The sequence below is a fragment of the Eurypyga helias genome, unplaced genomic scaffold (genome assembly GCF_000690775.1).
Source record: "Eurypyga helias isolate BGI_N326 unplaced genomic scaffold, ASM69077v1 scaffold36688, whole genome shotgun sequence".
NCBI classification, from domain to species: Eukaryota; Metazoa; Chordata; class Aves; order Eurypygiformes; family Eurypygidae; genus Eurypyga; species Eurypyga helias.
The window spans coordinates 10,138-21,597 of NW_010268217.1; positions in this window are offsets into that span (position 1 = coordinate 10,138).

An 11,460-nucleotide genomic window follows, 5' to 3' on the forward strand; every position below is an offset into this window, starting at 1 on the left:
ATTAAAGGGCTCCAAGAATGCTTCCAGATTATTTCATAGGTGTGTGGAAGGGAATGGTTAGTGCTTTCCATGGCAGAGGTGCCAGAGATGGCCCCACAGGCCCTGTGGGTGCAGGAACAGGCTCACCCTGGCCCAGGGCTGTGGAGTGGGAGGCCGAATGGTGTCTCTGGCTGCAGCAGACCTTTCCGTGCGATTGTCTTGTGCTGTGTGGGGCCAGGGTGCCTCTCTGAGCAGAGCATGTCCTCCTGTAAGGACCCTGGGTTTGGGTGGGCACGTCTCACAAGTGGAGAACATGCTGCTGTCCTTGGTGACTAGCTCTGCCCTTCTGGGTGTATTGTGTTGGGTGTGCGTGGGGCTATCAGGGTGGCTCCTGGGAGCTTCCCCTGTGTCCCACAGAGCCAGTGCTAAGCAACGGGCATGTGCTTGTTTCAGCATCAGAAACGTGTACAAAATAGAGTCAAAACGCGGCTGCCTGCAGTTTTCCAAGCTACATCAGAAGTGTATCAGGCGTTGCTTCCATTGGTTCCTTCTTCAACTAGAACTCGGGAATAGTTGGTCCCTCCACGTATATCCAAGCATGTGTAACAGCAGAGCAAGGCAAGACAGCATGACTCTTCCCTGCTGAATAGTTCATTCAGGCACTTCTATTGGAAAAGCACCCAGAAGTAAACATTTTTGGGAGATAATTTAAGTTTTGTTGATAAGCTCTGGGAAAAAGGAAGGAAAAATTTCTTCTTATGTGCAAGCACAATTCCAGGCACATTGTGTTGAGCCTTTTGTTGCAGTTCATAGTCACAAACGGCCTTGGTGCTGATAACAGGGCAGGGATGGAGCAGGATCTTGTTTGTGCTGATTAGAGAGCGTCACTGCTTTTGAGAAATGTCTTTTGTGGCAGCGTTGGCAGGAGCTGCTCTGCCCAGGATGTCTGGGTTGGCAAGAAAGGCGAGGACATGGCAGAGCAGTGCTCTCCTCACTTTGCCTGCCAGCCCGAGCAGTGGAGGGGCTGTAGAAGCAGGTGAAGAAATGTAGAGGGCACAGGGGGATTATTGCCACCTCTAAAGGTAAATTTATAGGCCGGAAATTCTGGGTTCAAATGCTGAAGTACTGAAATTTCCCTTTTATTAGTTCTGTAAACTTACTGACAGAACTTACCCTTCTTTGTCTTGTTCCCTGTTCTGTCACCTGTGTCTGTAGCAGCCAGAGAGTAGGCTTCAGCACAAGCCTGCATATGTGACAGTCCCTTTTGCTCTCCTGTGTCTAGCTCACCGTTAATCCCGTACAACGGGGAAGATCTGCACTTCTCTGGACACGAAAATCCACCTCCTTAAAGCTGCTGCGGTTTTCACCAGCAAAGTCCTCGTTGCAGGGATGAGAGACAGGTGAGTAGAGCTGAATTATGGTAACCTTGGGCTTGGAACAGGGTGAAGGTTAGATACCGGGTGAGGTTGATGCTGACTTGTCCCCCGAGGTGCCTTCAGGTCAGGGCAAGTTTTTTAACCAGCAGTAGGTAAAAGTTAATGGCTAAAAAATGCCGTAAACCCAAAACCTATTGTAATATATTCTCCAAAATGCACTCCTAGGCTCCAGCAGGAGCTCCGGAGTTGCCCGAGTGAGTTTGCCTCACTGCAATGGATCCATGTTCTGGTTTGTCCCTTGCAATGCTGTCGATCCATAGTGTGCACATCTGTGTCTGCTGGGGCTGAGGCCCGTGTCTCATGGTGCTGTGTCTGGGAGCTCTTGGAGCGTCTGGTGTACACTCTTCAGTTTGTTCCTTTCAAAATGGGAGAAAGCAGGAGAGCTTGAGCAATCCTTCCACCCAGAGCTAGCTGGATTTCTGGATGTAGTCTGGGACACAGAGCATGCGTGTGAAGAGCTGCACACCTCTGCCCTGGGGGGGCAGTGGGGGTGGCAGTGAGCCCACGCAGGACAGCTGGAGGGCTCAGCCTGCAGCCTTGTTCAGCAGCAATTCTGCATACGGCCTGTGTTGCTGTGTCTGTATTCAACATGGTACAAGTGAGCAGTCAATTACTCCCACATCTGAAGGACTCTCATTTAGCTATTTAACAACCAAATTACCATTTTTTTAAGCAAATTAAGCAGATTGGATAATTACTTTTAACATTAGGTCAAGCGTTTTCTCTAGAATGAGGATTGGAAGAAAAGGGTGTTTACTTCTTGTGAGCGTAGCCATACTAGTGACGTCGTGGGGTTTTATTAGGGGGTTATGGTCCTTCTGAGGAACTGAGGTCGAGGTAAAGGAGGACCATGTGGAGGTGGGGGAAGATGTGGGGTTTCACTCCTTGAGGGGCTGCAGAAGAGTCCCTTTGGGTTGTTGCAGAGGGATTGTTTGACCTCTTTTTCTGTTTCATGGAACTACCGTGTTCCTTTAGTGGGGTCTGCTCCAGCGCAGGGGCGGCTGCAGCAGGGTCAGGGCAGGCAGGAGCAGGGTTACCCACCACTCCTCGTCTTCACCCCACTTTCCACAGCAACTCTGGGCAAAATGGTGTGTGGGGGGTTGTCTGGATTCTGAGGAAATCTAATGGGTTTGGTGTGTAGGGATTCTTGCTCAGACAGTGTTCTAGAAGAATGGCTGGGATGTTGTTGGATGTTCAAAACTGTAAAATGAGAGTAATAATAAAACAGGGCTGAGAGCAGTAATGAAACAGAGAGAAGGCCTAGGACCCTGCCTGAACTGGTAGAATATTTTCTACTATTCCATAGCATTTTATAGAGGATTGTTTACACAGGTGCTGTTTCTACTGTTAATGACACAAACTTAAATTCAAGGTGGCATTTTGTGTGATTTATCAAAATGAATGTGGGAAACAATAGACCAACAGCATGAGGCACAGATGAAACGAGCTGCTTTTTTTGGAGCAGGTGAAGAGAGTGTAATCAGAACTCGAGCTTGTGACACTTGAAAAACTGTCAGCGCTGAACCCGAGATTAACAACCCTGCCTGTACTTCAGGAAGTACCCTTCCTGCAGTCAAACTGCCAAGCACAGGCATCGTGAGAGTGTGTTTTCTGGGTGTCTTAACAGAGCAGTCCTCAGGTTTCTGTGGAAAGGGACGGAGGTCTGCAGTCGAGATGAAGGGATGCGGTACGGTGCATCCGTTAGGTCACCCTGAGATCAGGGCCCATACACACGTCCTGCAAAGTAACACCTTGAATCTCATGCAATGCGCTTCAATTCACTTCTTGACAATTTGATTTCCTAACTTTACAGAGGCCACACTTGGACTGAATTCAAAGAGACTTTTAGCACAGACTAGGTAAAAGCTTGGGCTTTTTGGAAGACAGACTGATGGCAGGTTTAAAATACAAAGTATGCGAAGTTCTGTGGCTAATGTTGGCCTGCTTTTCCATCCCGCTCAATCTGGTTCGCAGTTGGAGGTTGGTGATCTGCAGATATGTGTAAATGCTGTTGCCAGATAAAAACCACTTCTGAGAAGGGCGGAGTGTGTTTCTGGACTGGTTGGAGTCCTTCACTATCCCCCCCCTTAGCAGGGCCAGAGAGAACACAGCGCCAGGCTCTTCCCAGAGGTGTGCAATGAAAGGACAAGGGGATGAGGTCAGATATGTGATGGGGGAAGTTCCAACTGTATGTGAGCAACACATCCATGGTGAGGATGGTCCAGCACTCTGAACAAAACGCTCAGCTGCTGGACCTCTGTCCTTGAGGACTTTCGCAGTTCAGCTGGGAAAGACCCAGACCAACGTGACCCCGCTGTAAAGTTAGCCTTGCTTTGCGTGGGATGCTGGACTTGATGATCTCCAGTGGTCACCCCCACCTGAACTTCCCCATAACTGCACGGCAGAGGCTTCCACGAGATATCTTTGTTCCCGAAGGAGCAGCAGATCCAATGAAGGATATTCCAGCAGTTCCGTAAACTGGGTTTTGGCAATGAGCAGCACCCCAAGTGGTGCGGCAGGATTTAACAGTCGCTCCTGGAGGCAGATTTAGGAGGAGCTGCCCTGAAGAACAGAGGGGTTTGGTAACTGATGGCTTGGGTGGCTGTAAGGCTGTGGGACTGAGGCTCAGGCTCTCTTCTGAATCCCTGGGTCAGTCACAAGTCTGAATGGCAGTCATTTCGTGGCTCCGTTGAAAGTGCTGTCCCAAATTACTTCCTGTGGAAAAGAGTTGTGTGGTTTAATTAGACACTTTGTAAAAAGTATTTCCTTCCATCGGCTTAAAATACTTCTCCTTTTTTTCCCTTTTTTTGAATTATGATGCAGGAAGACTACAAGTTTGTCATCCAGCATTTTCTACTAATCATTGATGTGTGCAATTCTGTCCCACTCAGGTCATGTCTGAATGAAAAAAATAAAACGCAAAATCTTACTCTAAGTTTTTATAAATGCTTTTCATAGGTCAGTAATGCCTGTCACCCTCTCCAAAACTCATAGTGCGATGTCACCTTTTACAGGCGGTGACCAGCTGCTTCTTTCTCTTCCAAAGCCGCTTCAGCAGTTAGTCACCTTACAGCAGTTATAACGACTCCTGTATTATTCTGCATCATCACTTGCAGATCCTAATATTTTGGGATATTGCTGTGTTAGGCCACTAAAGTCCATCTGATACCAAGAGAAGCTATTTCATACCTTCCAATCCCAGTCCTGGTAGTCCAGGAGGGTCTGTGCCTTACTGGAAACAATTCCTCATCCAAACACCCCTTTTTATTCTGCTGGGCTCATTTCTCGCTGGATTGTGTCCTGAGTCCACATGTCATCAGCAAGATGGCAGAGCTGTCTCTCCCACACGTGGACCAGCTGGAAGTTGTGCAACCAGCAGCTCTTGGTAGCTGACCTCGTCTAACCAGAGATGCACATGCAGCAGAGACCTGGGCTGAGCTGGGAGCTGGGGTCGTTCACTGCCTCCATCGTGCCACGCACACGCAGCTTATGGTGGATTTAAAGCCTTCATGCAAACGGTCACTGTTCAGCATGTCACACAGCAACAGTTTCCTCTAGGAAGTAAAAAGCAGTGAGCTTTTCTCTGGAAGTCGTTGATATTTATAGTGCCTGACCTGGGTGTTCCAACGAAGGGGACTGAAAATTATTTTCCAGTTCCCTGACCATTTAAAATGTATTCAGTCACCACATTTAGGGCTTCCTTTAGAGTATCCTTGATTGAAAAGTGCATTCAAGTAAATCTTCATTCCCAGAATAGTTTAAGGTTGTCTTAACATTCCTTCAGACGCAAAGACCTGCACTGTAGGAATAAAGAGACTTGTCAGAGGTGACACAGGATTCTGCTCTGACAAAGGAAGCTGCGATGATGGGCTGTAGCTCTCCTACCTCGGTCCTGCAGTGCTTTGCAGCCATTCCCTGCCCTTCTCAGATTATTGCAAATGGTATTTAGGATCAGCCATCCACAGATCACTGGTATCATCAGAAGCCAATTAAAACGTAGGTTTGCTCGCTGTTGGAAAGTGGTAAGAACTTTTGACATGGGGAAAGGTCAGCATATTCTGTTTGTAATGAGTAAGTTTTCACTTCTCATCGGTGTTAGTTATAGGAAACATGTCTCTACTCCTCTCCTGTTTGAGGTCCTTGCTTACCCATCTGTTCTGGGTACCTGTCTCATGACCACATCAGCCACGTCCCAGGTGCAGCTGGGAATGCCCCTGGGCTTTCCTACGCAACCAGATAACGCCCCTTCAGTGTCCTCTGCCTGGGCAGTGGTGTTCCCCCAGAGACTGGCTGAGGGGACCAGAGGTGCCCAGGACAGACCCCAGAACCCAGGTGTGGGCTGCGTCAGGATGAGCCGGTGCCCCTGGGGAAAGCCCGCGGGCCGGAGCCAGGCACGGATGTGAAGAACCTGCTGAGCAGACCCGAAGCTGCAAAGCAGCGCACCGAGGACTTCCAGCAGCTGTACAGGCTGCTGTGTCAGCACCTCCCCAGCCTCGTGTTGGAACAGCTGGGACACAGGCTGTTTTTGCCCCCTGTATTCTCACCCACTTGCTCAACAGCACCCCAAAACCCCCCAAAACTTTGTGTCAAAACCCATGAGTGGAGAACACAAACCTACACATTGGGCTGTTTCTGTCCTCATAAAGAAATTGCTGAGGAACCAGTTTTTCCATGATGACCGTGAGTCACTGGTTTAAACACATATGTGTAAGATCAGAAGTCATGTCAGCCAGCGGCTGGGCCTTGTTAGGGAAGTGCAACTGCTGTAGGAACTGGCAGTGGTCCTCAGTGTCATCCCCCGGCCTCGGCTGGGCTGTTTGGCACCGCTGCTGTTGGCTCCTGACATCTCCATCTGCACGCAGCTGTAAGGCTGTGCCAGAGGAGGTGCTGCACTGTTAGTTCCTGAAATCCGTAAGCTCTTTAGGTAGAAGCTGGTGCTGTTTGTGATGGCTGCTAGGGACAGTAGAGGATGTTATTTTTAGTATTATGAATAGCTGAAATCTAATCTGGTGGGCCTTTAATTTCAGTTTGTTAACAAAATTGTCTCCTTTCAGAACAGCTGAGTTGCGATGGTATCAACAAGGCAAGAAGTGACTAAATGGGTTGATTCCTCATCTTTTTGCACCAGCCGTAAGTCACCCCAAAGGCTAAGAGCCTTTAAAAATTGCCACAGTGCCATAAAGTCACAATCTGAGCCAGAAAATTGGGCGTTAACAAAACTTTTGAACTTTTTGTCGCTTTTGAAATGCGACAGTAGATCCAGTGTGCTTCACTGAGGCTTCGGTACGTCTGCTCAGGCTGTGACCGGCCCCTGCCACGTGCACCGCGTGTGGTCATGGAGCTGGGGGGTTGCAGTTGCCGGAATATGGGGAGGGGACAGGGTAGAAGCTTGTGACACAGGGGAGGGGTGGCCACGAACGTGCCAGGCGTCGTGGAGCACAGTGACCCGGGCGCTCCAAAAGCTTCCCAGATGCAGCAGTTTCCCCGCAAAGGTTTGCCTCTTAATTTTGTGCATAACATCCTAAAAATAGCCACAAAATTGCATTTGATCATCAGCTGAGATCCCCCCAACTCATAAATGAAAGTTGTTCCTAAATTTCCATCATCCCGTTGCCATCAGCGATGTGTGGAAATCCTCAGAGCAATTTTCTGGTTGTTACAAAGCTGTACGAGCAGCCAAACAGCGTGTCTGGGAACCGAGAGCTGGGGAATCTGGAACCTGCTCTGGACTCTGCCTGGGAACTGAGAGCTGGGGAATCTGGAACCTGCTCTGGACTCAGCCCTTTCCAACGTGCCCTTTGGCCCATTTCCCTTGTCCGTCTGTCCTGCGTCCTGCCCTGGGACACGAGTTTACCCGGCGGGCACACAGTGAGCTGAGTTGGCGTACAGCCTGGTGTAACTCCCCGGAGGATGACGCTGGGGCAGAAGAGGGCCCTTCCTCACTCAGTGGTCGTTGGAGTGCTGGCGGGCAAAGTGAGGGGGAGCGAAATGCTGGGAAAGCGCCTTTTGTAAGATTTGATCGTTTTCTTTAGTGGGTGCTGTTGTGGATTTGGTGTATCTTGGTTTCATCGGGGGCAGTCTCACGTTTATGTGAGAAAAGCCAGTCCTGCTCTTTCCCCGCATGAAACAAAGCTCATGCACATAATTTCGTGAGGTTTCCATCCCAGCGCTCCAGCAGTTTGGACGGAGTCTTGGATATGTCACCCAAACAAGGAGAATGACAGGGAGAGCATCCTTCTTTCAGGGATGTCTGTTGTCCACGGGCCAGTAACCGTTGCTTTGCTAAGGACCGGGAGGCGGTGCAAGCCTTCCCAAACCCTCACCTATACGATGGGAATCCAGTTTTGCTGGAATGGTGTTTGCCTACACATTTGTCTAGGCTTTACTGTTGGGCTTGCTTGAGCTGGAACTCCCAGATAATCCATGCTGCCCACATGTTCAACTTCCCTTGCAGCTGCTCCAGGTGGTACAAGGAACATACCAGTTGATTCCAAAACTGCCACCCAGCTCTGCAGGAGGATGTCTCTCCTCTATTCATGTGGAAATAAGGTGAGTCTCGTTTCCAGTATTCCTTCTGTTCCATAAGATACACAAACTGCCATTGCTGCAGCTGCCAGCATGCAGAGGCTAGAGCTGCGCTCACGGAAACTGAGCCTCCGGCCTGCCAAAACCTAGGAGGGGCTTGCGGGAATGTCCTTGGGAGCTTTTTGCTGGGGTGTGCAGGAAGCGGGACAGTTTGTGAGGAGCAAGGCTGGCTGGAGCCAAGCTGTACTAAAAACACCCTGATACTGCAGCACCTCTGTGGGAGCTGGGAACAGGAGAGGAGGGAGGAGAAGGGAAGGAAGTGTGAATTTGGAGGGAGGGTGCCCATAAAGCAGGAAAGAAATGAACTTAAAAGCAGAGCATGGAAAATAAAAACAGAGGCAGAAAAGGAAGTTAAAAAAAAAAAGTAAACAAGAATGTTATGGTTTTTAAATTTGATCCTGTTTGTCATAAGTAGTTGGTGCCACTGCAGCCGAGCCCGCAAGCCGGAGACGATGCCAGCCTGCAGCGCGGGAGGTGGGCCTGGGGCTGCTCAGTTCTTCGCAGATGCATGTGCTGCAGAGAAAGTGAATGGTGACTGGGGAGGGAGGATGGGAAAGGAAGGTTTGGGTCAACAGGGTGAGGCTGTAATTAAACCTGCTAAGCACCAGAGATCTTGTCATAACGTTGCCTGGAAAATTGTGCATGTTTTGCTGAGATTTCCTTATTTACTGTTGAATTTTGACCTTATTTGCCTTACCCATACTACTGATGTGCCCGGGGGAGTAGTGGCTCCTGGAAAAGCCTGCCTATGCTTTACTGGAAACTTGAATTTCATGTGGTGTGGTGGGGGATGCAGCTTTAGGGGAAAACAGCTTGTGGTGGTTGGCTCCAAGACTCAAATTCCTGATGAGTGGGAGGCTGGGTTTCCCCCCTGGCGCGCTGTGCATCCCAGCGGGGAGCAGGGAACCAGCTGAGCCCTTGGTGAGTACTGCCAGACCTAAGTGGGGGGTGGGTATGTTCAGACCCAGTTCCTGCTGGAGGGACATCTTCCCATCCCTCGGTATGGGAGACCAGCCGCCTTTCCATCGGAAGGACAGCAGGAGTCGCTTAGCAGGCAGGACAAGAGGTGGGAGGGTTTCCTTCTTTCCCGGTGTGTGAGCTGGAGCACCATCCAGGAAGGAATAGATCCAGGTTTGACTCCTTCCTCTGCCAGAACAGGTTCAAAGCTTTCCCTTCCAACTGCAGTGGACTGTAGCTATCCGATTGCGGGGGGAGAGGGGCTCGCCGCTTTTCCTGCAGGAGCAGAGGGGCTGGGGTCCTCATGTGACGGGAGTTTTTGCTGGTTCTGTTTCAGGATCATGAAATAATCCTTGGATAAAACACATATCTGAACTCTGTCCAGTGGGCTTGGGCTTGGCTCTTGGGCACGGGGCAAAGCTTTGGATTGTGCTCCTCCTCCAGTGTGCCGATTAGATAATAAACAGGATGCAGGAACCTGGCGTGCGGTCAAGGGACATAAATCCTGTGGTCCTGGAGGTCACCGTCTTCTGAGACGGAAGGAACTAACTCTGCCTAAAAGCAGAGTTTCAGAATTACTTGTGCTGACTCACCACGTTAGTTCCCCACCACACTGACCTTTTATCGCTTGACAGTGGTTGTCACCGATTCCACTACCTTAATGCCTTTCTGCAAGTACGAAGGGTTAATATATGAAGTAGTTTTAGTTTGTATATGGCTTTTTGGACTATATTAACCCATTCTAAATATCCTGTTTCATTGTTACTAATCAAGTCTGTCTTCAGCTGTGCAGGTTTACTGCCAATTTAAAACAATAAATGGAAAGAAGCAGCAACGAGGAGTTAAGTGCGGCCTGAGCTGCAGAGGGGCTGAGCGTGCGGCAGCAATCCTGAACTTTGGGAGCACAGGCAGCCAAGCCCCTTCTGGAAACAAGACCTCGTACAGGTATGCTAGTGTTCCTCACTTCACCTTACGGGGGCAGGCCCTGTCTTGTGAAAGGCATATCCCTCTGAATCATCCTTCCTTTTCAGACTTTGCTCCAGCAGTTCATCAGGTTTGAAAATTTTGTTCCAGTTGTAATGAATGAGGTGAAGAAAATCAGTGCATTTGAATGGTTTCATCCAGTATCTGCGTAGGTCTTAGCTCAGACCTCCAGCAAAAGCAGCAGCTTAGACTGATTTTGGGGTTTTTGGAGGTTGTTCCTTTTTTACCACTGAAAAAGAGAGAAAGGAAAACATACAGAATTAAGAGTTATTTTCAAAGGCTTTTGGTACCAGAGACCTTTACATTCCAGAGTGGACCGAGAACCAAACCCCAGTGGTACCATTAAGAATGTTTCAGCTGAGGATGAACTGTGTGTAGGACGCTGAGTGATGACGCTGAGTGGTAACGCTGAGGAGCTGAGGTTCAAAGAGCAGAGCTGCGGTGTGGGGGTAACAGGAAGATGAAAGGCTTGAATGGATAGAAGGCCTGAGATTTGCTGGGCTTTACAGAATGTAATTAACTTGTAATCCCTACTTTGATCTGATACAGTTCCGCTTAACTGGTGGAGTCTTGCTTTGCAGTTTCACATCTGATAGTTTGATGCTGAGGATGAACTCTCCCACACAGGAGAGAATGCTAGCCGTCTCGTCCTGATGGAAGATGTTTCTGCAGCACCACTGAGTCACTGAACACCGTGTGCTTCTCCTCATTTCTGGCTACGCGCCCGCTGCAACTATCTAGGCTGTGTCAGCACACCGTGGTATTGCGTTAGCTGGGACCAGCGCTCTCCAGTGCTGCTCCAGGGTCACTGCTGTGATGTCTGTGAGTTGAATTGCTACAGAGACTCTCTCTTCACACTCACATCCTTAGCGGACCGAGCTTTAACCTATCCTTGATCAGGCAGAAAGGAAAAATCTAAGGAATCTCGGGGAAGGGGGCTGGGGAGACAGGACTAACTTTTGTAAAAAGCAGTATAATTGGTAAATCTGACAGCTGAAAGGTGGGTGAGTGAGCAGCCTTTCGTTGGTGCAGTACGTTCTCTAGCCAGCCACTACAGCCGGGTGTAATCCAGAATCAGCAGAGTGGGTGGCTGAGCCTGGGGCTGGATGGTGGAACAGCCGAGGCAGCAATGCTGTCCAGACTCGCTGCTTACTCTGCCCCCACTGGCTGCCAGCTGCTGTCATCTTTTCATGTAGCCTATAGTCCAAATCAGCTGCACACGCGTAAATTCCCCGTGTCATGGCGTCACCATGTGCTAACAAAGGTTTGCTGTTGTACTGTAACAGCGAAGCCTGGGCCACTGTTTCTGTGTACTGGCACGTGCCTTAATCTGCACAGCATTGTGTATAAAACCTCACGCTGATGCAAAGCAAATGCTTTATTACCACTGTTTTTTAAAGAGATGACATACCACTATAGGAAAGAAATCCGGGACTAAGCTAAGCCTGACTGTTCAGGTGCTACAAGCACTAATGGCTGAGAAGACATACAATCTGTGAGCACACCCCCGGGCTGCAGG